Genomic DNA, 24559 nt, shown 5'->3' on the forward strand with positions numbered 1-24559 from the left:
TAATCTGGACCTCAAAGCTACAAACTTTCTGCGCATGCATCACATTGACGAATGCGCATAGGCCTTTACGTGTGCACGTAAGATCTTTACGGCTGCGAATATGCGTGTGTGCATGCGCATTTAATGTATAACGGACGGTATAAGCTAAGCTAAAATTATCTAATTCAGTTAATGTTGCAGATTGTGTTGTTCCTTAATCTTCGAATTGGATCCGGCTTATTATTTTTTGCAGACTGTTAGAGCAATTTTATAAAAGTAAGCTTGAACTTTCGATTATATCAAATAGAATTTCCGATATATATTTGCTAATATGTAAAGCATCTAAAGCGAAGGTATGTTTCAAAATCCGACATCTGTTTATCAATTTCACGCTGCTCGGCGGGGGTAACGCCGCGGCGCGCAATGAATTGGAAGTTGATCTGTCAGCACTATCCTTATCTTCAGAGCAGATGTTTTTATTTTATTTGGCTTATAATTCCTTATCAAATGTAGTATTTCATCTCGATGTGCTCCGTCTTTGATATGATTTAAAACAAGTTCCTCGTCATTATAATTCGCTTCCGAGAGCGAAGAAAGTGACAGAGGTTATTGAAAACGAAAAAATTTCGATTGACAAATTAGTCGGTATTCTCGATACAGCAATTATAGGACTTGAACAGCGGAACTTTGTAACTAAACAAGAAATTATGTCTGTTTAATAGAATTAAAGAGAAAGTATTATCACATGAAATGAAGCAACTTAAACAACTTACATCCCCAAGTCCCACAGACGGTTTGTGTATGCAGCTTCTGTGAGTGTTTTATATTTTTTTCTCTCGTTTGCTTTATTTATTGGCTATTTCATTCAAACAAATTAGGCAGAATAGCATTTTGTTTTGCTATAAAAATTTGAAACTCTTCCCTCCATCTTTTTAATTTTATTATTAGGATATTCCTTTTAAGCTGCTGCTGCTGTTGTTTGTTTGTGATATCTATTAATAAATATCTTTACTTCCTATGCTTTAGTAATAAGGTTTCTCAGAAATATTACAGGACTGGAAAACAACAGCTATTACTCGGGCTCAGAGTAAATTTTCAATTTTTACAGCATTCATTTCTATACCATAGGATCATACTGCACACTTGTATTATGGAGCTCATAACATCAATAGTCACCCAGACAGTATAGTGGTTAGGGCGGCCTACTGTGGTACCAAAAGGCCCGGGTATGAATCCTGGAGAAGACATGGGTCATTGTAAACGTATAGTGTCCATGCAACATGGGAGCATTCTAAATATGCAGTGAGCCAAAAGTCCTCTCGTGTGGTCGGTGGAAGGGAAGAGGGGTGAGACGACGGAACACCCCCGACCACTCTTCATCAAAATTGGGGGGGGGAATAGAAGTCCAACCTCTCTTTGGAGTAGGCTCTGACAACCATTCTTCCATGTTATATGAACTTGACAACAACAACAACATAACATCAATATTTAAAAAATTATTAGGTCTAGAATGGCCAACAACTGTGCCTACAAAGATCCACATATATTTTAATTTTGTGGCACCGGCAAATGGGTTCAGTGCCATTTATAGAACATGATATAGCACCCCTTTGCCAAATTTGGAGATAGTGTTGGTGTTTGTTGTTATACTTCATGAAATAACTTAATGAAGAAAAATATTCAGTGAATATTATTAAAAAATAAATGCTTGGTAATTTTGAACGTAATGTCATCAAAACATAAAAGGCTACATAATACTGAAAAGTAATGAAATGAATTGTAGAAAATTTAAAAATATAATAAATTGTGCTTTAATTCCTTTTTACTCAATCTCACAGTTAAAGCATGTAAAATGCTTGCAAATAACATAAGATTTTCTTTTTTATAAATCATATAGTCTATGAAAAAAAAGAACTACACACATTAAGCAAAATAAGTAAGGTACAGCTTTTTCACTTCCTTATCAAATGATGGCCAAAATGCAATAAAGTCAAATAATAAAAGAAATGAAAACACACAATGAATATGAATTAATAAAAATCTATATTATTATTTATATAAATTAACATGGAGGAGATACATATTTTTTAATCCTCTCAATAAAAAGTGGCCAAAATGCAATGAAGTCAAATAAGAAAATGAATAATGAATGAATACATTAATAAAATGCATATTATAGCATTATAAGTTTAAAAAATAGAAACCTAGAGTGACATACAGGCAAGATAAAATTATTAAAGGCAAAAAAAGTTAAAACCAGTTAATAAAAGTTTGAATAAATTTTAAATACAATTTTAATTCAAAAATAAAATAAAGCAGAACAATATTAGGTGCAAAATTCAAACAATGAAAAATGTTTAAAAAAAAGTCTTAACATGGAATACCATGCTTCAAAAGAAATTAGAATTAAATATTATATATATGAACTTGTTCTAAAAACCTGTTGCATACATAAATATTCCTCTTCCTATTATGGAACACATAACATAAATATTTAGAAAATTCTTACATCTAGAACTGTTAAATATGATTAAAATAATTTTAAAATAAGCAAAGAAATTAATAGTTGCATTTCTCAGGTTTGCACATTGGTCAATATTATGATACAATAAATATATAAGAATATCTGTGGATTATCAATTTAACACAATGAAAACTAAATTGATAAACAGTGTGCAATACAAAAGGAAATAAGACCAAGAAATACATATTTCCAGTGCATAAATGTAGCATAAAATACATCAGATTCCCAGAGAGTGCTTACATACTTTTAAAATAATTTCAATAAAGAATTTTAAAGAGCAAATGTTTTGGAATAAAAATTTCTGGCAACAGCTCATTATTTGCAATGAGAAATTTTGACTGTCCTTTTAAATTTATTCTTTCAAAATGTCACATGAAAACAATCTGTGGATTGAAGGATAGGTTGTTGTGCTTCCTGAAGAGAAATATTCCTAATCAATAATTAAAAAATGTTGTTAAATGCATATTATTAAAATTTCAAAATGCAAAATATGCAATACTATTAATTGGAAAGTGGAAAACTGTCAATCATTACTCCAACAAAGACTTAAAATACAAAGACCTGAAAAAGGTACATACTGTTTCTGAAGTTAAATTGTTGGTAACAAATGAAAATCCACTGATGCAGAAATGAGTTGCAAAGTCTTTAAATACATCTGTAGCAACAAAAAATAAAATAATGAACTAATTTTTACAATTTAAAAAAAACTTAAAAACATAACGTTCACTAGTTTTACTGAAGTACGTGGCACAACACTGAACAATTTGTAGAACCCTGTATGAAAACTATTTAGCGGGAGACAAATGGAAACATATAGTGATCATTAATGAAGTACAGGTTGCAGAATTCGCTTGCAAAAGGGCATTAAAAATAAGAAGAATGGGGAAAATGTTAAAATCAACAACATACTATCAAGAGAAAGCTTTATGTCTAATACCTACAGAAAAAATTCCACTTTTTTATCCCAATGACTCTCATAGGGTGAAATTTCATCAAGATAAAGCAACATGTCATATTTCAAAAAGTATCATTGCATTCCTAGAAAAATTAAGACTGATAAAGTTATTACATGTATACATTTCCAATGTATTCCTACACAGTTCCCCAATATTTAACCTATAGACTATAGACATGTGGTCTCTTGAAAGCAGCTTTTTCTAACGTCAAACCAAAAATAATTGATGGACCTCAGAATGTAATGAAAAGAGAAAAGAAATCAAAGCCCCTGGAAATTTTACAAAAAGCCCTCCTATTATGGAAATCAAGGCGAAGACTTACAGTCCAGAAAAAAATGGGTATATGCTTAAAAGAGAAGTAAATATGGTTGCTATGTCCATTTTTCTCAATAAAAATGTGATGAAAATCTTGATGTCATTTAAATAACAGAAAGACAATAATAAAAAGGAAGTAATTATGCTCTATATATGAAAACTATAAAGTTTTAAATTTAACATTAATTATAATAGTATTTCAAAATTATAAACTGGAGGCTGTACTGTGAATTCTGTTTTATTTACCATACTGGTCAGAATATATAAAATATTCAAGCATATAAGATAGCTCTGCTCTAATGAAGCTGTTTCGGGATGAAGGAAACATAGTGCTTTCACATTTTGAGATGAAGGTAATAGAGTGCTTTCACATAAAACAGTCTCAAACACAGGAGAATAATATGAAAATACCTTTAAAGATAATTAAGTTTCATACTTTACAATAAACCAAAATAATCATATTTTCTTTTAGCATAAAAATTAAAGAAAAAGTAATAAATTATTTTATTTATTAAATATTATACTGCATAAATTAGATGGATATAGTTTTCTGAAGCGCATTTTTAATTTTATAAAAAAAACTTATATTGAGATCAATTAGATGTTTATAATTCATTGTCATAATACAAATTTACCAAATCCACAATAAAATTTCAACATTTAAGATGAAAGTTTCTAAACACTTAAAACAAATGTAAAAATGTTTAATTCCAGATGCATTTTATAAAGAAGAATAAGCTTTATGATGTTTGGTTGAACAAATTGAAAGTTTTATACTTTTTTGTGGTATATTTGGGTAAAAATTTATGATATAACTTGCCAAAAGAATCATTCCTTTTGTCATAGCTTTTAATATATGGCTGATATTTCAGATCTATAATTGTTTCAAATCTCTCCAAAATCCCTTATGAAATGATGTAATATTTAAAACTGGTACAGTATTAAAAAAAAAGTTAAATAAAAATAGAGCTGCTTGTCCCCATTAACTATTGCAAGACATCTCAGTTGAGTTTCATCATCAGTTAGTAACCTAAAGAATAAGAAAAAATACAGGTAAGTAAGTTTGTTTTATATTTCAGATTTTCACTTTTAATGATCCTTAAATTTTATATACAATCAAAAATTATACTCATATAAAAGTGGATTTAAAATATTTTTAAAAAGAATTTGAAACTGATTAAAGGAATCCAAGTAATATATATTCTCATTTTATAAATATAAAAATATATACATACAACTAACCAAGTACCTGCAAGTTTCAACAATCAACAAATTAGCAATTAGTAAGCTGACAAGGCTTAATATATGGCAGAAGGACTGATCCAGTTAAGGATCCCAATGCCTAGATTTTACACTACAAGAGTTTCCTACAGTTTGTGGGCTACCAGATGTCAATGCTAGTGAAAAGCAAGTCTGTCCAACATCCCATTCTCTTTAAGTACAAAAGTGGTACAAAATGCAGGAAAACGGTTGTAACATCATCAGTAAGATTTATGCAGTTGGCATTTCAAATTCTTGAAGGTTCTGTATGCCATCATCAACTTGCTAACTTTTATTGCTAATTTTTTCTAATTTAAATAAAAAATAAGGCCATAAATCTCTGAAACAATAGAGAATTTATCAAAACATAATGATGCTTTTACTTTTGCCTAACATGTCTTTATTTTACATGTTAGGCATTTTAGAATACTAAAATTTATCAAAATAATATGTGATGAGATGAAAGACTATCTGGAGCTACATTTGCTAGACAGATCTTGCAAACTTATACATATGTCACAAAATACCAGTTCAAAATATATTGACACATATTGCTAATTTTATATACCATTGCCAAAGTTATAAATAACTGCTATAACTTCAGTTAGTTTGTGCCTTACAATTTTTTTCTTTTAGATCATATCAGCAGTCCATAGGGGGATACTCAGATAACCAGCACTTGGCGAGCTTCCTGAAATTCCGTTCGGCAACTTGGGCAATACGCGCCAAACAGTGGGAAGAGCGTTTCAGGGTCTAGTTCAGATGTTGATTAAGACAGGGAGAGAGGAAAAAGGGAAGGGATATTGTCTTTTTACATGTAGACACTTTGCAATGGGTTTGCAATTTTTGCCCAGCAAAGTTTTTTTCCTTATATCAGGCCGAAGGAGGAATTTTGGAGAACAGCCTTTTGACATCATTTCCCTCTTAGCATTATAAAATTCCTCCAGAGGATTTGGCGATTTTTTGTGATTCAAGACAGCGGAAAAAAAATGTGCGAAAGCAGCTTATTTGAGACTTCCCAAGTCAAGATATCCTAAAGGTCAAATTACTATTACAAGGAAAATAACATATTTTTTTACATACTTACATATTTATAAAATCATTTTGATCAGAATTTTAAAAAAGCAAATATTTTTTAATAAAACTTTCTGTCAACAACTTATTATTTGAAAATAAAAAATATCACCCGCAGCTTTTAAATTTATTCCTATTTCAAAATGTTGCATGTACAAAGGCTGTAATTGAAGGCTATGTTTTTGTGCTTTCCAAAGAGACATATTCCTATTCCACAATTAAAAAATCTGATGTGTACACCACATGACTTCCTTGTATGGAATATTAAATTATACATTTTTCCTTGCATTTTATTTAAACTTATTAGATTGAATTAAACCTACTTCGCCGACAGCGCATAAACCACAATAGATTAAATGCATTCTTTAAAATTCCCTTTGTTTACCATAGCGACACTCTGGGGCTAGGTTTACTTAACAGTATTCAGTATTATATTTCATTCATATTATAACTCAGAATGCACAAAATTTATATCATTTAAAGAATAGAATTATCTAATCGTTACCACATGTTCTATTCAAATACTACAATAAAGCTAGAACGATGTATAAAAGAAATTAAGCAAACAAAACAAAAAAGAAACAGTTTTTCTCAGAGGATTGAGTATTTCTCATTGAATTAATTCAGTTCTCACTTCACGAGAAGGCAAAAATACATAAAAACTCAAAATATCTATATTAAAAATTACGAAGTAAATCTCAAACACTTATTTCCTTGAAAAAATTCCAGAAAGAATTAAGCATGATTTAATTGGCAATAATAAATGAATGCGTTATCTTTGTTGTTGTGAAGCTAAGTTTCTCTAGATTGGCAACAAATCCACTAGTCTCCTGTTTCAAATGTAAACCTCAATGGCCGCCATTATAAACAGGCTTAGCGGCAATTAAACAACTTTAAAATTGCTGATAATTCTAAAAATATTGCACACAGATTTACTAAAGGCATAAAATCCTTAACCAGAAGATAAAAACAACATAATTCAATCATTTTTAAAGCAAAAAATGTTCAATTTACAAACATATAAGAGTAAAGAAACCGAGATCACTGAGGTGGGTAACAAAGTGGATATATAGTATATAAATATATTTATATACGTTTGGTGCAGCCGATTGCAACCAAAATACGAGTTGCACATCTACATGTTATAGCAGTCCGATATACAAAATTTCAATGTTCTGAGGCTACTCGTTTTTGAGATATGCGAGATACGTACATACGCGAGTACGTACATACGTTTGTACAGATGCCACGAAAAATTCTCTTCAGAATTAATTTTAAAGCAGTTTTATAATTTTTTTGAAGGAAACGAGTCTTTTATTCTGTCCTCACGTACAGATATCATGCAAAACCATCGTTAAATTGCATTCGATAGCAGTCAAAATGGATATTTTCATTGAAATATGCTGCCTGAAACTTTTCGCGATTACAATACTTCCTTTTTACTTCGTACAAGGAAGTAAAAAGATTGTGAAATGCATGGTATTAAATTTTTTTAAGTGCAAAATAGGCAACATTATTAAACAAAAAGGTAAACCATCAGTCATTACTTCTACATGGAAAGGAGATTTCAAATGAATACTAAACAAATAGTTTGTTTTGTTTTTAAATTCAAATTGCTGGCAGCAAGAGAAAATCCACTAATACAGAAATCAATTGCAAGCAACTGAGGTGACAATAAATAACATGATAAACCAGGATTTACAACTTAAAGAGGTACTCTTCTGTTATCAGGGCAGGCTTCAGAAATGTATGTGTGGATGGATGTGTCCATGTATGCATTTATATATGTATATATGTAAGTATATGTATGTATATAGATACACACACATACAGATGGAGGACAAAATAATAGGAACAATTGTGAAATAATGGAAAATCTTTATTAATAGGGGGTTGGACCACCCTTGGACTGAAGTACAAATTGAATGCGACGTGGGATAGATGCATAAAGGTTATGGACAATATTTAAAGGAATATTAAGCCATTCCTCCTGCAGAGTGGTCTCTAATTCCAAAAGTCCGAATGGAGGTGGAAATTGGGAACGAAGTTTGGACTCCAAATATGCCCATAAATGTTTAATAATATTCAAGTACGGAGACTGAGGGGGCCAAGCGAGATGTTCAATTGCATTATCATGCTCTTCGAACCATTCTTGAATACACCTAGCAGTGTAGATGGGGGCGTTGTCATCTTGAAAAAGCAGTCGCTCCCCAGGGAATACAGTCTGGATAAAAGGATGCACATGATCCCCTAGAATGCTTAGATAGTGATTGGATTAGATCCTCCCATGCCGAATAACAAATGGCCCAAGACCGCGCCAAGAAATCACATCCTATACCATAATAGCGCCACCTCCATGCTTCACAGTCGGCAAGAGGCAGTCAGGATGAAACGCTTCTTTGGGCGTTCTCCAACATAAACGCGTCCGGTTGTCTGAAATAGGGTGAATGACAATTCATCTGACCCTATTACCTGTTGCCCCTGCTGTGGGGACCAGCCTTTGTGATCTCTGCACAATTAGCATCGCTTAAAGCATTAGTTGCTCTCAACCAAGGGTTTACGAATTGCCACTCTGCCATAAACGTTCGCAGCTTTTGACAGTTTTTGTTGAAACGGGGTTCTAGAAATGACTGTTTATTTCGGATGTTATCTCAGATAACAATTGCTTGTACTTTCAGGCTACTATGCGCTTCAAGACCCGTCTAGCCCTATCAGCCAGCTTTGACTTTCGTCCACTGTTGTGCGTTGAAAACGTCGTCTTACCCTCTTTCATGTATGCTGTCATAACGGCTGATACCCCTTCCAAACCTCACAAGGTTTGCTGTTTCCGTAACCGATGCTCCACTTAAACACACTCCAACTATCATTCCTCTTTGGAACTATGACAGGTCTGACATTTCAACTTCTCACAGACAGTTCGATCAAAGCATGCAACACAGGTGACTGCTGTTGAGAGACTGATACCTTCCTCTTCACACTAAACTAGGTGGCAGACTTCTGTTGCAGGTGGCGTAGCTGTACTGCAGGTGTGAAATACGTCATACTTTTGTGCAGGTGTTTGCATTATTTTGTCCTCCATCTGTATATGCACATGTGCATACATACATACATATATTTTTGAAGCATCCTGATAACAAAAAAGTACCCTTAAAGAAGCTAAAAATCGTAATGTTCACCAGCTTTCACTGAGGCATTTAGCTCAAAACAGAACAATCTGTAAAACCCCATACAAAAACTATTTAGCAGAGGATAACTTTTGAAGTGATCTTTGATGAAGCATGTGTGCAACAGAAAAAGGTCTACTTATTATCAAAAATGAAGAGAAAAAACATTTACAAACATGGTTCCATCACAATGCAAAGGAAGTTACAATACGGGTTTTCTGATTATTGTAGGATTCTCTTACAACAACAGGGATTTTCTGTCAGGAAATTAATAATAAGAGGGGTAAAAATCTTTAAATTAATGTATTCTCAAGAGAAAGTTTTTATATCCAATATTTACAGAAGAAATTTCATTTCTTTATTTCAGTGATTTTCAAAGGCAGAATCTGCATCAAGGAAAAGAAACAAGTCATATGTTAAGAAGTACTATTGCTTTTGTTGAAAAAAAAAATGAAGACATACAGGCTTATATAATCTTTTCAATGTATTCATACGAAGTTCCCTCACATTTCACAGATAGACTACTGTGCCGGTCTCTTAAAGAGCTCTTTCTAAGTGCAAAGCCACCACAAATGATGAACTCTGGAAAGGAATGGAAGAGGAATGAAAATCAATACCCATGGAAATGTTATGAAAAGCTCTTCCTTCTGAGAAATCACAATGCAGACTTGCCCAGAAAAAAAAAAAAAAAAAGGCTATTAGATCAAACATTTAAAAAAACACTCTTTATATTTTAAACATAATTAAATGACCTAGAAATAGTTCTGTAAGCACCTGCTGTATATATTTACATTTAGTACTTACAAAATACTTAGAGAATAAATCACATTTTCTAACCAGTAATTCTGCTGTATTTCTTTATGAAAAGGCTGCATGATTTTTAATTTCCATACTCTGAAATGAAATTGAAATACTTGCATGCATTTATTTATTTATTTGAAAAGCTCTCTCCCCCCCTCTCTCTATATATATGGGGCATAACAAAATTTATGGTCACAAGTTTAAGGGATGATAGAAGATGGCAAAATTAATAATTGTCATCCTATATTGTCAAATGTCAACATGGAAACACAATACATGGAAGATGAAAAGTTGTTTCAATTATGGTTATTTACAAGAATTGTTGAAATTAAAAATGGTCAACTCCAATACATAAAATCACAACAGTGAAGAAGTAGCTGGCATGCACTTTAAAAAATGCCCATGTTGTGTACTTCTCCAGCATTCACACTAATTGTGCTGATATGTTTTTCAGGAGAATCAATCTATGTCTCTTAAAAGAAACCCACTGTAGTTGTGGTGCATATAGCACAGTATAGTTGCTGGTTGTTCATTTGAACAGCTGTTGTTAATACCAAATGCTAGTTTTGGTCAATGACTGCTTTTAAAAAACTGTCTGACTTCTGCATTTACATTTTACACTGGCTTGTGTTATGCAACCTGTTACCTTTGACATGTTTTATCAGCCTTTAAAGCTCTCATATTTATAGATAAAAATAAGCAGATAATAATTAAAATGCTGTATCAGTAAAAATATATTTACTGGTGCCCCTTGGCGATAGTTGGAGGTACATGGATAACGAGTTTGTGCAATTCTTTGACTTGTTATTTTGGCTCTCCACAAATACAAAATAACAAGTCAAAGAATTGCATAAACTCAGTATCCATGTACACATCAACCTATGTTCACTTAAAAAAAATCAGATAACTGCACAAACTTGCCATTGCGCACTCCCTTGACTTTATCCATGTGCACATCGACCTATAGTCACTTAAGAAACATCAGAGAATTGCACAAACTTGACATTGTGCATTCCCTTGACTTTGTCCATGTACACATCAGTTTATTTTCACTTAAAAAATCAAAGGAGCACTCAGTTCTACAGTAAAGTCAAGCAAAAAATACATAATCTCAATAAACTATATTTTAAATCAAACAATAAAAAAGGAAAGTCATCTTATGCATCTAAGCACTACACAAAGCAAATATCCACTTACTTTATTTAGAAATTTCTGAGTCCTTCAGTCTGTGGCACACAAAATTCCTTAACAGCATCCAAGAGCTTCCTAAAATTTTCTGAACTAGAATCCGTATATCAGTGCCACCACATAAATTCACAAAAATATTCTCTGTAGTGCCGGTATTCTCCGATGTTCAACCATACGCATTTCCTTCCTACAAACAGGGCACTTGTATTGGCTACTAAGTAAACCTTCATTTACACACCAGTCAATTAATGCACTTTCCCCTTTCGTTCCAAATCATACAGAAACTTCATATTAATCTTACCACATTCTACCATGTAAAGCACAAAATAACAACGTACTTCTTACCCAAAATAGAACCCACACTTTCCAGATTCCCCACAATTCCAATTGACTGCAATCATTCAACCAATTACATCATAATAGGGTTTTCATAACATGCAACTACTCAGATTACCATAAACAAAACAATAACTCGCGATAATACAAGAGGCACTCTTCACTCTATTCTAACCACTATATCGTATTGTTTACTTTTTATGATGCATTTTAGAAAAAGAATCAAGTTTTTAAAAGAAATAAAATGAAAATTGTTTATTCTTACCCCACACATCATCACCATCCTCAATTAACTGCATTTAATCATCTTGAAGGGCAGCGTTTTTCGGTGGCATTAAATCTTCAATGTTCTCACTTTCCACTGTTGGTTCATTTATGAATTTTAGCTCTAAACCCTTCTTTGCATAGCCAGCATACACAGTTTTAATGTCTTCTAGAAGTTGGCAAATTTTTTCACCAAGATATTAAAACTGCTCTAAATGGAAACATTCATAATAATGCAGGGCCATACACTGCCTTGGACTTTGATTGTTATGTCTATTAGTGATTTTTTTTATACATTTTATTTTCATTTTCTAACTCATTAGTGGTATTTAATTTGTCATGTTTAGCCACAAATTCACCTGTAAAGGAAATATGTGAATTAGCTTTCGTTTAGATTTTATAAGAAATTCACTTATTTAACATAAGAAAAGGAAAAAAAGAAAAGAAAGGTTCTTCATAAATACATTTTTTCACAGGCTTACTGTAAACAATTAACCAATCATCACCTGTAAAAGAAGTATTCACAAATTGTAAATTCATAAACATATTCAGACATAAAGGTATTTAATTACCCTTGCTATGATTTGTTGTCTTGTGAACAACTGCAGGGAACATGCTTTCAGCATTTTTATATTGCTTGGCTGTATCAGTAAAAATTATAGAAGTTTTCCGATGTATGTGATGCTTTATATACGGCCATATATCATGCTTGCATTTTCCATTCACTCAGAAAAACAGTTCTTCCTTGTCCTCTGGACAGTATATGCCTAAAACAATTATTGTCATATTTTTTAATACTCATCCTCTGTTATGCTTGATTAGAAAGCTTTCATCTACCCAAATGGTTTTACCTGCAAGGCAAATAACAGAAAAATTAAATATTTTGGTGATAAAATGGAGTCAGGCATGTGAGCTGTCTGCGTGATTGGTTTTCATGATCTTCACCATATGTACCATGAGTATAAGCCAGTTTCCCTCAGAAAGTCTTCCACAATAAAGGCATTTCTCCTTTTAAGTAGATAACCCATGTGACTTTAAAATGTTCAAATTTCCTAACCTAACTCGCAGCTTGTCTCTACATGAATTCTGATGCAAAACTAGGCAAGTGACTTTCCACTAACCAATTCCCAGCTCTAATAAATCTTAAGCATTGTTAAAATTACATGTCCATTATACAATTTCTATCATCTACAATTTTAATTTCATGTTTTCTCCTTTAATACATTTTGGTGTTGCTAAGAAAAATGTGCATTTTATATGATGTAAGATAGTTTCTCTTTCCTTTCCGCATGGGACAAAAATGAAAGCTTTTGTGGTGTAAATAGAAGTACACTCAATGCATGTTCGGGAGGTCCAGAGTTTGACTCTCAGCAGGAGCATTGCATATTTTTCACATCTCCAAAATAAATTATATTAATAGGCTCCACTACAATGGCTTGAAATATTAGTTTAGCAAAATTTGTTCTACAAATTACCTGCTTTAATCATAATATAATTAAATTTCTATATCATAGATGAAAAACGTTCATGGGAAAATCTATTTATGACAAAAATGAACATGTTTCCAATTTCTTTTAAGGAAATTCATTAAATCCTAGTATGCAGATATTTGACTATGAAACTGAAATTTAGAAATACTATTTCAGTTCTCAGGAAACAGTTATGCTTTATTAACCCGGGGGGATTAACTATTTTTCCTGAATATATAATGAAATATTTTTAATGTCATAAGAGCAACAATTACCGCATAATTCCACAAATTTTTCCCAAAAAATTACAAAAATCATTCCACATAAACGTATGTCAAATTTGTTTCAATTCCAGTAAATGGACAATATTGTAGAAAACATTCAAGATCTGGCAAAGATCTGCACCAAATCTTCTTTCATGACATTTGGTGTAAATTACCTTCTTCCATTACATAATCTAAACCAAAATATTTTATTCCAAGATTCAAAATCAAATAGCTAATACTAAAATATCTTCATTTTTCATCAAGTAATAACACCATAAAATTCTGCTATAACAAATATTAATTTAGAAAATAATACTAAAACAATTATTATTTTACTGGATAAATTAATTTTACTATTAAATGCAAAATGGAACTGAAAACTATGCAAAGCATACTAAAACTTACTATCTCAGGAGACAGATGTTATTGAGGAGAGTTTCTAAATGAATCATTTATGCATTTATGCTACACATGAAAAATAAAACAAAACCATCATGCAACTAGCCTGCACAACTAAAAGAAACAGAACTTCAAAGGAACTATCATTTTTGGTTTTAGCTTCTTGGCTATTAATAGGTCTTTATTATACAGTCAAAAGGTTTAATCTGGACGTCCATAATCCGGACCTCAAAGCTACAAACTTTCTGAGCATGTGTTGACGCATGCACATATGCGTTGACGCATGCACGTTTAATGTATAACAGATGGGATAAGCTAAGCTAAAATTATCTAATTATCTATTTCAGTTTATGTTGCAGATTGCATTGTTCCTTAATCTTCTAATTGGATCCGGCTTATGATTTTTTTGCAGACTGTTAGAGCAGTTTTATAAAAGTAAGCTTAAACTTTCGATTATGTCAAAAAGAATTTCCATTTCTGGAGCTGCCAAAGGATCTACAAAGTGAAAGCATGTTTCGATGTCCATCAAACAAAAAGTGGAATTGCTAGAAAAAATGGATAAAGGCATATCCTTTGTTTCTCCAAATATTCCGAAATCAGTTTATCAATGTCACGCTGCTCGGGGGGGCATCGCACCATGCAATTAACTGTAAGTTGATCTGTCAGCACCATCCTTATCTTCAGGGCAGATGTTTTTATTTTATTCGACTTATAATTCCTTACTAAATGTAGTATTTCATCTTGATGTATTCCGTCTTTGTAAATATCATGAATGCACATCAAATAGTTTTCTGGTTGCAATTTTCTAATTTCGACTATGTGCAATGTATGCTTTACACATGCGCACGTTGAAAGAAATGTTTAATAAAGTAAACAAATAAATATTAAGCTTTTTTTTTGTAAATTGTGATACCCTTTAGATCACAATTGCTCTTTATTTCATAAATTCTGGTTTCATATTTTAATTTTATAATTTTTGCATGCCCTCTTAACAGATTTAAACTGATGATCTATAACCCGGAAAAACCGATAATCCGGAATCGCTGAAGTCCCGACGAGTTTGGATTAAAGACTTTTCACTGTATAACTATTTGGAGAAATAAACATAAAGTTATTCAGTTTCAATGCATATGAATTTTGTTCCTTTGTTGTTTCTGTGTGGAGTGAAAAAAAAAATTATAAGCACTCACTTTTTCAAACATTTCACTTAGCAGTAGTTACTTAAATTACTTAAAATCATTCCTTGATTTTAAAAAAAGAAAAAATTTAACTAACAACATATTGTTACTGAGCAGAATTTAAAATACTTACAGATTCTTCCTTACTGGCAGGGTCATCAACATCTTCCTTGAACTTATTTCTTTAAGGACCATTCCTTAAATGGATATGCTATCAACTAAATGAAGTAACCTCTTCTTAAGATCATTTAACTCTTTTGGACAAGCTGTTTCTTCTTTCTTTCGTTTCTCATGGCACATTTCCAATCGATTCACACCTAATAAAAAAGTTCTGTATATATATATATATATATATATATATATATATACAGCAAGCAACTAAAGCAAGAAGATGAAGCATAAGTTGCATAAATTTGCATGGCTAGTTTTTGAAGGCTTGAAAAGAACCTCCTTCAGCTGTAGGAGGCTTATATTGATTGTTATTGCTTTAAGTACTTCTAAAACAGAAGAGGGGGAGAATAGTGTTTTTTTTTTTTTTTTTTTTGAGTAAAATTTGGGAAGGAAAATATTTAAAACAAGCATTTTTATATATATAAGAAAATAATTGCAGAGTAATATTTTTTAAAAGTATTACTAATATTGTATGACCAAAATTAAAAGTACGCACCCCAAATGGCGGGCCCTCAGCCAGCTTCGGCTTGGCTACAACTAAGGCCAGAAGTGATGGACACTTTATTATGGAGGCATGTAATAGGTGGGCCACCTTTGCCTCTTATGAAGGGAAAGAGTTATAACCATGTATTCTCCAGTATTCAAACCCAGGTACTTTGGTATTGCAGTTGGCTCCCCTAACCACTATACTGCCTGGGCAGCTGACAAAAAAAAATTACAATATGAATTAATCATATATGCAGAACTGATAGTTATAATTTTGGTCATATATTTTATATTCAAAAATTGTTTTCTATCATGTTAATTAAAGGATAAATTACTAAACCTGAAATAGTCTAATGTATGTGTGACAGCTGAATGCAACAGCAATCAATAATACTGCAATGAATGAACAAATTTTACTCCTGTTTGTTTAAACTAAAGAAATAACTTTCTTAGTGATATTAACTGTAAAATAAATTACTTGAACAATATAGTTCTAATGCGAACATGTGGGGGAAAAAATTCTTCACCTTGCAATGTAAATTAATCATATTATAAATTTAAGCATTTGAAACAGTTTATTTTTATATGGATTTTAGGTAAAATCTAATTCACTTACCCTTATCATTTCTGCATTGCTTTTGCACATTTAGGTTATATGCAATGCTTTCTCACACAGCTCTTTTCTCCTTAACTGTAAATTCTCTTTGTTAACTTTCCTGTAAAAAATAAATTAATAAATAAAAAATTTTAAATTAAAATTTAAAAAGAATTTGCTTCTATAACCTAGAACAATATTCTGATGTGTTTTAGTCATAACATATTTTTGCCTTTTTTGGGAGGAGTATAAATAAATGTTGCATGTTAATTAGACAGCAATGATAATGGGATGATGGAGAAAAAATATTCTTAGAATTTCAGCCACTGCATGCTATAAACTGTATTATGTCTGTACTGTGATTGGCCTAAGCTCCTTCAAGCCTTATCTCATCTCTGTAAAGTCAAACGAACCAACCTACTCGCAGATCGAGGAACACAGACTATTTTTTTGGTACAGTTAGAGGTGGAGGTAGATTCTTATTTTTTTAGGCAGTATTGCCTGTGCTAAATTTTGTGAAATCCAGAGCATTAGTGTCCATGGCCATGAAAAGAATGCACATCAAAGGTTTCTCCATTACTATAACATTAATCTATGGTCTTAAAATTGAAAATAAAGCTAGTATCAAATGCAGTGCAACATTTAAGTAATTGAAGATTATGAATCTAAGTATTCCTTATCTTATAGCCTGGCAAGAAAATTTTGCATCTGTGAAAGATTAAAAAACTTTGCTTTCTTTCTGAAAATCTATGAAAACAAGAATTCTAAATTCTGCAGTATAGTAATATGGTCACATAGAAATTATCTGGCATCAAACTGAAACTACAAACTTAAAAGTCAATTGATGGCATAACAAATCAGCTAAATCACCAAGTTATTTTTAAATTAAAATGAAAAAATCAAAAGCAAAAATTAAGTGCAAAAATTGTTCCAAGTACACCTGGCAATCATCATGAATGTAGCAAATTATTCCAGTAACAAAATGTCAAACATTATAAGGATGAGTATAAGTGAGCCATTAGCATTATAATGAGAATTAATTCATACATGGTAATAAAACCCATTAAGATAAAGATACAGGGACCTTCCAACCAAAATACCTGCAATTTTAACTGAAAAAAGTATGGAGTACACATGTACTCCATATTTTTTTAAATAGTTAAGCTAACAAAAAATTTGTGCAAAACTATCATGTTGTTAAGTGAAATTACTTCCTATTAATAATACTGAAAACATTTAGAAAATAGGTGATTTATAGAAAAAAAAAATATTTTTATAGAAAAAAGTGAAAGATATGAAAATGAAAACCTACACCTGCACAGCCCTAACTGCCAGAAATGGCACATCTCTTCCGATAATAACTATCTGTAAGACAGAATAAAGAAAATATTGAATACTCAAGAGATATTAAATACCAAATAGCTAAAGCAACCAGCCAATGAGTACTTCATTCAAGGCACATTAATGTAACAATTTAAGAGAGATATTAATGCAAATAATGATTAAAGAATGTGGAACTACTCTTATATGTGCCTTTAGGTTGCCAAATGCGGTGAGAAACTCCATACTGCCATATAACTATCTAAATTTTTTGTATACATTTAGAACTTTAAGCTTAAAATATCTCCAAAAACATGGTTTTCGCACATGCAAAAACTATGTTTTGAACACACAATTTAAGCTAAAAATCTGAAACAAAAACAAAAAATTTAGATAGCAAAAACGTAAAGTTTCTATCCAGAAATATTTGACAAGAATCCATGTGCACAGTGATATGTTTTAACTTAAAAATCTACAAATTGCAAAATCTAGGCAATGAACGAATTTACGAACTATACACATCTTGCTTTAATAAAATAACATAACAACAATAAATTTCAAAGAATACCATGTATACAGCATTCTGTTTCAACTTTAAAAAACATCTACGAATTGCACAATCTATGCACTATGCACTAATTGACAAAATAAACTAAAATAACTAAAACAAATTTCAAACAATTCAAAAAAAAAATAATAACAACAGAAATTCATACTAAAAAAACAATTAACATACCATTCTACAAAATAAGAACAAGAATAAAATAAAATGCACTTACCATGAATGAATGTTTTTTCGAACAGCAGAAATACCAATTTCATACCGCCTTTAACATGCCGCCATGTAATCAAGATCATATTTATATGACACACTATCCAGAAAATTCATATTATGATTCACAAATAAATGTTCAAAACCTTCTTTTCCTAAATCCTTGTAAGATTTCCAGCCATCCAAAAAAATAGTTGTACAAGGCTCAGTCCACTCTTTAATACACTGCATCAGCGTTTCCTTACTTCTATCATGCACAACCACTAAAAATAATCTCCCAGACCCTCTTGCAACCACGTCTGTCATTGCAACATAGGCCATTTCAATAAGTTCTTATATCTTGTTTAACCTGTTTTAATGGTTAAGGTTAGTCAGCTAAACCTGCAACATAGCAGAGCAGCTTCATACAATTTAGCTGCTCAATTAGGTAAGCAAGGCACTTTTGTTGCCTTAATTCAAGAACCTTGGGTGTACAAGGGTAAAATCCTTGGTAGGCCCATGAATGCACATTTCTTTTCATCAGAGGGACCTAAGAAAAGACCTAGAACTAGCATTTACATTTCTAAAAATATAAAGGCTATGAAATTATCTCAATTTACATCAGAGGACTTAATTGCTATTTTAACTAAGGACATAAACAGTTCACTGAAAGGAAACATTTATTTTTGCTCGGTTTACATGGCTTATGACCTTAACATTCTGCAAGAATTTATAGATCTTGTGAGTTTATGTGAAATAAACAATATTCCAATGGTTTATTGGTGGTGATGTTAACGCTCACCACCTATCATGAGGCAGTTCTGATACCAATCCTAGAGGAGAAAAACTCATGGAACTTATAATGAATACCAACCTAACTTGGATAAACAGGGGAAATCACCCCACCTTTGTCAACAGAAGAAGAGAAGTCATTGACCTCACACTAACTTCTTCTGATATTTATAACCTTATTGAGAATTAGCAGGTAAGTGACAATCTCTCACTTTCAGACCCTCACCTTATACAATTTTCTATTAGAGATGAAATTCCAGCTGAATATTTCAGAAACAGTAAAAACACTAATTGGGACCTTTATAAGGACTCCTGGTTTCTAATGTTATTAACCTTCAGGTTTTGGACAATAATTGTTCAGTCGAGGAGCTTGATACTCAAGCAATTAACCTGAAAAATATCATTATTGAATCTTATCATACATCATGCTCTCTCAAATGAAAGAAGTACTCTTCTAGCAAGAGAGTCTCGCGGACCAAGGAGCTTGAAAGCCTCCACCTAGAGGTTCGGAGAGATCACAGGAAAGCAGTCAGAAATAAATCTGAAGTTAACTGGTCTAACTTCAAAATTCTACAAAACAAATTTAAAAGTGAAAACAGGAAAACTAAATACAACTCAAGGAGATCCTTCTGCACAGATATTCTGTCCTACCATGAGACTGCCAGAATACATAAGATTATTAAGAGATCTCAGGAGTCTCATCTCTCATCGGTTATGCGACTAGATGGCAGTTATACTATAAACTCTTTGGATACACTTTCGACCGTGTTGAATTTTCATCTGGGAGACACAAGTGTCACCACTAACCCCCAGGAAAATCCATTGGAACTACTTCATAATCCATTAGATTTGGATTTTGCTAAGACAATAGTGAACTTTGAAAAGGCTAAAGCGGCCCTAGATGTATTTCTTCCCTTTAAATCTCCAGGGAACAATGGCATTTACCCAATTCTGCTTCAGAAAGGCTGGGATATTTTTGGCCGCATTCTCGTAGACATATTCGAATCCATTTTGGTTTTAGGATATGTTCCTAAGGTGTGGAGAACTTCACGAGGTGTGTTTCTTCGCAAACCAGGAAAAGATGCATATGAGAAACCAAAATCATTTAGAATGATTACGCTAACATCCTTCCAGCTCAAGCTGTTGCAGCGATTGATTTTCTGACACCTCCAGTCAGATAATAATCTGAACCATACTTTTGGTTTAGACCAACACGGTTTTAGGCTGGCTTCTCCACTGAGTCGGCCCTACGCTAACTGTTGTGGAGAATAGAAAAATACTGTTGCGTGCGTACGGGTTCGGGTTCGTTATGAAATGAATGCACAAGTCCGATGAAAAATGAACAAAAATTTATTATTATCACAACAAAAATGCTTAAATTTTCTCAAATTATCATGCAGTATTACAATATCTCACAGTAGTTATCTTTTAACTACTCAAATGTCCAATAGAACGTAATTCAAAACAGCTAAAGAACGCTAATCCGCGAATTCGCTACAATCAACAACAGTAGTTTTCTAAACAACAACAAACTAAGCAACTACTACAAACTGAGATGTTTTCCTCCTTTTATAAGATTTTAAAATCACGTGCTAGAGATTTCCAGTACTTTCTCGAAATCAAAAAGAGATATTTATTTATTTAATGCACGCGCTCTTGTATTTTCAATTTTCTGGCTTAGCTTTCTTTTAATATTCGTCACGCGCTGCACTGCGCGAGAAATAAAACCATTTAATTTATAATTGAACTAACATTAGCTTTTTAAATACCAAATTCGTAACACTGCCCCCTTCCCAAGGACTGCACGTCCCGGGCAGTACAATCCCTGGACAGGAAGCTAAACTTACAACTGTGGCATAAATGCATTAATAAGCATTACATTACAATAATAAACAACATGAACAATAAATGCAATACATAAAACAAATCAAATGCTATCAAATACAAATCAAATACACATTTAAAAACAAAATGTACCATGGTCTTATACTATTTATAATTATTTACATTATGTACTATGGCCATAATAATGAGCTAACCTGTCGCAATATCAGGTTTAGACTTTAGGTTTAGAGTTCGAAGACTTACGAATCCGAACCATGACGTCATTCGTGTTCAGCACTGTTTATGGACCATCCGAAGGTGACTGTAATTCAGGCCTGACTCCTTTTCGTCGAATCGGGTTCCACAACCACACCTTGTCTCCTTTGTTGAATCTATGTCCAGTAGCTCTCGCGTTGTATTTGGTCTTCACTTTCTCCGTCGCCAAGTTCACTCGCTTTCGTGCGGAACGGTACATCACTTCAAAACGGGCCTGGACATCTTGGATGTGTTCCTCAGGCGATGAAGGCGCATCCATATGGCGATCAAACAGGTGGTCACAAGGCAGACGAAGGTCTCGACCGGAGAGCATCTGTGATGGTGAATACCCGGTAGTCTGGTGTTTCTTTTTGACCCTGGTATGATTTCGGCAGCTTCCCGAGCTCGATCTTTCGGAAAAGGCATCGACATTTCCAGGCGAGGATCCCTTTTGAGGATGGATAGTCATGCCATCAGATGCTGAAAGCAGCTTATTGTATTTGAAATCTAAGGAAAAATTGTATTTCCTTAAAAAGTCCAATCCGAGTATGCATGGATCTGTAATATCCGCCACATATGCCGTGTGATGGTAGGCGGCACTTCCAAACGTGATGTTTACGTTTAACTTCCCAGTTATGTCGATCTTGTCACCAGACGCAGTCTGAAGGGTAACACAGGATGGCGTCCAAATAAGTTTATCTTTAAACTGTTCAGCTAAATCTTTCCTAATGATGGTAACATTAGCTCCTGTGTCAATGATCATTTTGCAAGGAACTCCATCGATATTCCCACTGATGGACAGTCCGTTATTGTTGCCACTCACTATAGAGATCTTAAGCGCTTTAAAACAAGGTTTTTCATTATCTGGCAACCTCCGTTCCTTGATATGGTCATTAATTTGTTTCCTGCGTCGTTGCTCAGAAATTGTCTCAATTTTCGTACCCTGGGGTGTTCTGCAATTCTTTCGTACGTGGCCTTCAGCTCCACAGTTCCAGCACTTTGGTTTCTTGTCAGTCCTTTTCCTTCCCGTGACATTTAATTGTCTGTTTAAATCGTATGCCTTATTTTCCGTGCTCTGGGGAGTTCTGCAGTTCCTTCGTAGGTGGCCTTCAACACCGCAATTCCAGCACTTTAGGGTCGGTTTCGTTTCACCACTATTCCGTCTTAAAGCATTCACTGGTCTTGTCAACTCATCTGTTTTATTATCCGTGCCCTGGGGTGTTCTGCAATACCGTCGTAGGTGACCTTCAGAACCACATCTCCAACATCTTACAGCCACTTTGTTCTCACTGCTACTCCGTATCAAAGCATCGACTTGTCTGGATAAATCATCTAAACGAGCCATCAGTTGATCCACTGGCTCGTGGACTGTATGAGTTGCTTGCTGGGCTGCCTCGAATTTCATGGCGTACACTAGAGCACTTTTTAAATCTTTTACATCCGCCATTCGTAGAGCTTTCTGTATTTCAGTATCTCGGATGCCGTCGATAAAGTATTGCAAGGACAGGATTTCCCTTGTTTCTGTCGGGCATTCCGAAAAGGCGAGATGGGACAGCCTTTCAACATCCGCGGCGAGCTCCTGAAGTGTTTCGGTAGGCTTCTGTTGACGAGATTTTAATTGGAGCCTGCTGTAGTCTTTTAAACACTTCTCCCCAAAGCGCAACTCCAAGGCGCCGGACAGAGCTTCGAAATCTAACCTTTTGTTTTCGGGAAGAGTCTGAAGGATATCCGCTGCGTCGGCTCTTAGAGAAGCGGCGAGATGACAGGCCTTAGCTTGGGAATCCCATCCATTCGCATCCGCCACGATAGAAAATTGTGTCTTATACACCTGCCAGGAGGTCTTCCCATCATATGTGGATAGCTTCAGAGGTGGACGAGCAGGCATTGGTAAGAATTTAAAATCATCACTCCTGCTCCCTGCCGACGCTACGAATTTCTTTAAAGTATCCATTTCTTTGGCAACTGCAGAAACTCTCTCATCAATTTGTTCTTTTACAGAAGAAACTCTTTCTTCTATTTCTTCTTTCACCGAAGAAACTCTTTCTTCAATATGTGAAACTTTATTTTCAACTGCGTCAATTCTGCCTTCCATAGCTTCAAATTTATTTTCTATTATGCAAGTAATTTCTCTTTTCATTTCTTCTTGACCAGCTTGAACGGCTTTCATTTCGTCCTTAACGGATTCCTGGCCCAATTTCATTTCTTCCTTAAATGATGCTTGGCCAGCTTCCATCTTTTCTTGAAATGCAGCAAAAGCACTAATGAGCTGTCTCAATTGTTCTTCCATCGCTCTTGTTATTGGCATTCAAATCCCACTTCTGACACCAAAAATTGTTGCCTGCGTACGGGTTCGTTATGAAATGAATGCACAAGTCCGATGAAAAATGAACAAAAATTTATTATTATCACAACAAAAATGCTTAAATTTTCTCAAATTATCATGCAGTATTACAATATCTCACAGTAGTTATCTTTTAACTACTCAAATGTCCAATAGAACGTAATTCAAAACAGCTAAAGAACGCTAATCCGCGAATTCGCTACAATCAACAACAGTAGTTTTCTAAACAACAACAAACTAAGCAACTACTACAAACTGAGATGTTTTCCTCCTTTTATAAGATTTTAAAATCACGTGCTAGAGATTTCCAGTACTTTCTCGAAATCAAAAAGAGATATTTATTTATTTAATGCACGCGCTCTTGTATTTTCAATTTTCCGGCTTAGCTTTCTTTTAATATTCGTCACGCGCTGCACTGCACGAGAAATAAAACCATTTAATTTATAATTGAACTAACATTAGCTTTTTAAATACCAAATTCGTAACAATACTATAGATGGACACTTTGCCATTGGGATTCTACTGGATATTGTAGGAGCCTTTGATAATATTGGTTTCGAGAAAATACATAAGGCCAGTGGCGTAAATAAGGGTATGCAAGGAATGCGGTCGGATAGGGGCCCAAAGGTTTAAGGGGTTTTGAATATCCTGTTGAACTACATTTGCATGTTTAAATTTAAATGAAGATAGATATATGTAATAGAATCCGTCCCAAAAAATATTTTTGCATAGGGGCCCAAGATTTCAAGTTACGCCACTGCATAAGGCCCTTATTGGAAGTCGTATTCACCCTATGATAACTAGATGGGTCATCTTCATGATTAAAAACAGGAATATCAGCGTTAGTCTCA

At 33.4% G+C, this 24559-nt stretch overlaps 1 long non-coding RNA gene across 3 annotated transcripts in view; it reads right to left on the reverse strand.

Annotated features, from left to right (window-relative positions):
* Nucleotides 1-2005: 2005 nt before the first annotated feature.
* LOC118193747 (uncharacterized) overlaps nt 2006-24559 on the reverse strand; it is a 29100-nt gene continuing 6546 nt past the window's right edge. The window contains exons 2-7 of one of the 3 annotated variants that reach the window (XR_004758985.2): nt 16447-16546; nt 15841-16045; nt 15307-15490; nt 12434-12712; nt 11863-12220; nt 2006-4804 (exon numbers count right to left, since the gene is read on the reverse strand). This is a non-coding gene — a long non-coding RNA (uncharacterized LOC118193747). The remainder of the gene's footprint in view (nt 4805-11862; nt 12221-12433; nt 12713-15306; nt 15491-15840; nt 16046-16446; nt 16547-24559) is intronic. The other 2 variants (XR_004758983.2, XR_004758984.2) reach the window with 2 other exon arrangements.

The sequence above is a fragment of the Stegodyphus dumicola genome, chromosome 9 (genome assembly GCF_044657685.1).
Source record: "Stegodyphus dumicola isolate Sdum_Otavi_A_Nest chromosome 9, ASM4465768v1".
In the NCBI taxonomy this organism is placed as follows: domain Eukaryota; kingdom Metazoa; phylum Arthropoda; class Arachnida; order Araneae; family Eresidae; genus Stegodyphus; species Stegodyphus dumicola.